At 39.6% G+C, this 5026-nt stretch overlaps 1 pseudogene; it reads left to right on the top strand.

Annotated features, from left to right (window-relative positions):
- The first annotated feature begins 1578 nt into the window (after positions 1 to 1578).
- On the top strand, positions 1579 to 2969 carry LOC127096376 (uncharacterized; annotated as a pseudogene).
- The last annotated feature ends 2057 nt before the right edge of the window (positions 2970 to 5026 follow it).

Here is a 5026-nt window from a genome sequence, read left to right as displayed (position 1 = left end):
TCGGAAGCGTGGCTTGGATTCTAGATATTGAATCGGAAAGCGGTGAAACTGTGGGTTCACATGGTAATAGACGTTGATCCTTAAATGGAAATAGGCGTAGCAGACGTTGATCCTTAATTGGAAATAGACGTAGTGGCTTTGATCTTGTCCGGATCGGAAGCGTGGCTTGGATTCTAGATATTGAATCGGAAAGCGGTGAAACATTGGGTTCACATTACGGTACCACATGCATAGAGTCACATGTCTTGCATTGAGTCACATTAGAGTTATGTGATAATTGAATATATGCATTGATGTGATTGTTATGTGTGTATGAGATATCGTAATTGAATTTGGTGATGTTTGGATACATAACTTGGTAAAATATGTGATTATGTGATAATTATGATTATGTGTATATTTGAGAATATAACATTGGATTTTAATGTTATACTCCTTGAGTTTTGATGTATGCTTGAAACATGTGAAATAAATATTGGTTAGTATTGTTTACATGGTTATACAAGGTGTGATGAATTCCTTTACTTGTTGATTTAATCATTGTGCTTTGTTATACTTCTTCATAATGATTCGAATTCTCACCCTTCTGTTTGAATGTTGCCTTTACATGGGCATCGTGCAGATATTCAAGAGTAGTATTGCTGAAGTAAGTGAACGGTAGCTCACGCGAGGTTTAGCCGGAGAGTTTCCGTGTTTTAGCTTAGAGACTAGGTAGTGAGTCAATGCTCTGGTCATGTAACACTGGGTAGATTAGTAGTATTGAACTCATGTCTTATTTGGATATGTACTATGTTATTACTTGTGAACATGTTTATTTGCAATTTGCTGTTGAGAGGCCATAGTGTCAGATATTCTGGATATGGTTTTATTTTATCTTGAGGAGATTATTAAGATATGATCATGGTATGGGACATGAATCATTTTATCGAATACATGAGTATTCATTATTTTCCGTTGCGAACGCATATTCTTGTATATTCATGATATTTGAAATGTGTTATTTTAAATGACCAGGTGCATTGTATATTGATGATGAATGATGTTAGTTTTTGAAAGCTTTTAGTTTTTGAAAACGTCGATGTGACACCCTTTTGTTTATATGCGTGCTTATTCACTCTGATTGTATGTTAAGTATTTTGGGGTATAAAAAGGGGTGTTACATTAGTGGTATCAGAGCATGGTCGACCAGTTGGTCAATAGTCGTCAATGTTTTTCATCCTGTTGTTTTTGATTTGTGTATATGACACGATCGATACTGTTTGTCTGGTTGTTCGGGCTGTTTAGGACGATGGTTGCAGGCAGGAATGGTGATGCCATTGCTGAGGCGCTGAGGATGTTGGCTGACTCCATTGGTCAGATCCCTCAAGCGAATGCTGGTAACCGAAATGGAGATGATGATGAGTTCCGTGCTTTGGGGAGGTTCCAGAGGAACAATCCTCCTGTCTTTAAGGGTAAGCATGAACATGATAAAACTCAATCTTGGCTGAAGGCAATTGAGAAGACCTTCAGAGTCATGAACTGTACTGATGCTCAGAAAGTGCAGTTTAGTACTCATATGCTTGAGAAGGAAGCTGAAGAATGGTGGAACAACACTCTTCAGAGGTTCGAAGAAGATGGCATTGAGGTTACTTGGGCTCTTTTCCGTGATGTCTTCTTGGAGAACTATTTTCCAGAAGATTGTTGTGGGAAGAAAGAGGTGGAGTACTTGAATTGAAGCAAGGAAATGGTACTGTTGCGGAATATGCTGCTAGATTTCAGGAGCTTATCAAGTATTGTCCTCATTACAATAATGCTAATGCTGAGAGATCTAAATGCTTGAAGTTTGTGATTGGCTTGAGACATGATATCAAGAAGGCCATTGGTTACCAACATATTACTTGTTTTGCGGAGTTGGTTAACAAGAGTCGTATTTATGATGAGGATAGTAGGGAGAGTGCTTCTTTCTACAAGAGTTTGAAGGGGGAAAATCAGGATTGTGGGAAACCGTATGATAACAAGAGGAAACAATCTTGTTTTGGCAAGGAGCCAAGTGGGGGCGGATCTTCTACTCCACTTAGGTGTTTCAAATGTGGTGTTGAGGGTCATCGTGCTATTGATTGTGGTAAGGATTCGGTGACATGTTTCAAGTGTGGCAAGAGTGGTCACAAAGCAAACAAGTGTGGAGTTTGTTCGAGTGTAACTTGTTACAATTGTGGTGAGGAAGGTCACATTAGTACCAAATGTGATAAGCCGAAGAAGGAGCAAGCGAAGGGAAAGGTGTTTGTATTGTCTGGTGCGGAGGCCACTACCGATGATAGGCTAATCCAAGGTACGTGTTTTATTAATGGTACACCTTTGACTGCCATTATCGATACCGATGCAACACATTCTTTCATTTCTTTGGATTGTGCTAAGAGATTGAATCTTATATTATCTGATATGTGTAGAAGTATGGTTATTGATACACCTGCTATGGGTTCTGTTTCTACTTCTTATGTGTGTCTGAATTGTCCGTTGAGTATCTTTGGTAGGGATTTTGGAATTGATTTAGTGTGTCTTCCGTTAGAGCAACTTGATGTGATTCTGGGTATGAATTGGTTAGAATTTAATCGGGTGTATATCAACTGTTTTGAGAAGACGGTTATTTTTCTGAGGTTGGTGCTAAGGAAGATTGGTTTGTGTCTGCTAAGCAAGTTGGTGAATCGGTGCAAGGTGGTGCCGAGTTGTTTATGTTGTTGGCAACTTTTGACATTCGTGAGAAGAGGACGATTGGAGAATTACCAATAGTTTGTGAGTTTGCGGAGGTATTTCCTGAAGATATAAGTGATTTACCGCTGGAACGTGAGGTTGAGTTTTCGATTGATTTAGTTCCTGGAACTAGTCCTGTATCGATGGCTCCCTATAGAATGTCTGCTTCTGAGTTGAAAGAGTTGAAGAGTCAACTTGAAGACTTGCTTGAGAAGAGGTTTATTCGTCCTAGTGTGTCGCCGTGGGGTGCACCTGTTCTGTTGGTCAAGAAGAAAGAAGGTTCTATGAGATTATGTGTCGATTATAGACAACTGAACAAAGTGACGATTAAGAACAAGTATCCACTTCCGAGGATTGACGATCTGATGGATCAACTGGTTGGAGCTTGTGTGTTTAGCAAGATTGACTTGAGGTCTGGGTATCATCAGATTCGTGTAAAGGCTGAGGATATTCAAAAGACTGCTTTTCGGACAAGGTATGGTCACTACGAGTACTCCGTGATGCCTTTTGGTGTGACTAATGCACCTGGTGTATTTATGGAGTATATGAACAGAATTTTTCATGATTATCTGGATAAGTTTGTTGTTGTGTTCATCGATGATATATTGATTTATTCTAAGAGTGAAGAGGATCATGCCAAGCATTTGAAGGTTGTGTTATCGGTGTTGAAAGAGAAGAAGTTGTTTGCTAAACTCTCTAAATGTGAGTTTTGGTTGAGTGAAGTAAGTTTTCTTGGGCATGTGATTTCGAGTGGTGGTATTTCTGTGGATCCTACGAAGATTGAAGATGTATCTCAATGGGATACTCCTAAGTCTGTTGCTGAGATTAGAAGTTTCCTTGGTTTGGCTGGTTATTATAGGAAGTTCATGGAAGGATTTTCTAAGTTGTCGTTACCGTTGACGCAGTTGACTAGGAAAGGTCAAGCTTTCATTTGGACTTCGCAGTGTGAAGTGAATTTTCAAGAGCTTAAGAGAAGATTGACTACGACTCCTATTTTGATTTTACCGGATCCGTTAGAACCTTTCGTTGTGTATTGTGATGCTTCGTTGTTGGGTTTGGGAGGTGTTTTGATGCAAAAAGGGCAAGTGGTAGCTTATGCTTCAAGGAAACTTAAAGTTCATGAGAGGAATTATCCGACGCATGATTTAGAGTTGGCCGCCGTTGTGTTTGTGTTGAAGCTTTGGAGACATTATTTGTTTGGATCGAGATTTGATTTGTTTAGTGATCACAAGAGTTTGAAGTACTTGTTCGATCAGAAGGAATTGAATATGAGGCAAAGGAGATGGTTGGAATTCTTGAAAGATTATGATTTTGGTTTGAATTACCATCCTGGAAAGGCGAATGTTGTAGCCGATGCATTGAGTAGGAAGTCATTGCACATGTCTATGTTGATGATTCAAGAGTTTGAATTGTTGGAGCAATTTAGAGATTTGAGTTTGGTTTGTGAAGCGACACTTTCGTGTGTTAAGCTTGGGATGTTGAAGCTTACGTGTGGCATTCTTGACGAGATTAGAGAAGGTCAGAAGTCAGATTTGAAATTAGTCGATGTTATGACATTGATTAATCAAGACAAATATGGTGACTTTCAGATTGTGAGAATGGTATCATGAGGTGTCGTAATCGAGTTTGTGTCCCGGATGTTGCGGATTTGAGAAAGAGGATTCTTGAGGAAGGGCATAGAAGTGGTCTGAGTATTCATCCTGGTGCTGCTAAAATGTATCAAGACTTGAGGAAGATGTTTTGGTGGCAAGGTATGAAGAAAGATATAGCGGAATTTGTGTATTCATGTTTGACTTGTCAAAAGTCAAATATTGAACATCGAAAGCCGTCTGGTTTGATGCAACCATTATCTATTCCCGAGTGGAAGTGGGATAGTATCTCTATGGATTTTGTTTCGGGCTTGCCGAGAACATCGAGTAATTGTGAGGCGATTTGGGTCGTTGTGGACAGGTTGACGAAATGTGCTCATTTTATTCCGATAAGGATGGATTATTCGATGGAGAGACTTGCTAAGTTGTACATCGAGAGGATTGTGTGTTTGCATGGAATTCCGTCGAGCATTGTTTCGGATAGAGATCCGAGGTTCACTTCGAGATTTTGGGAAGGTTTGCAAAGTGCTTTGGGTACGAAGTTGCGTTTGAGTTTGACGTATCATCCGCAAACTGATGGTCAAACGGAGAGGACTATTTAGTCACTTGAAGATCTTTTGAGGTCTTGTGTTTTTGAACAAGGAGGAAATTGGGATAGTTTCTTGCCTTTGATCGAGTTTACGTATAACAACAGTTTCCATTCGAGTATT

This window comes from Lathyrus oleraceus, chromosome 6 (assembly GCF_024323335.1).
Source record: "Lathyrus oleraceus cultivar Zhongwan6 chromosome 6, CAAS_Psat_ZW6_1.0, whole genome shotgun sequence".
Lineage (NCBI taxonomy): Eukaryota > Viridiplantae > Streptophyta > Magnoliopsida > Fabales > Fabaceae > Lathyrus > Lathyrus oleraceus.
Note: the sequence above shows the minus strand (reverse complement) of the source record. Positions and strands in the feature narration are given on the sequence as shown.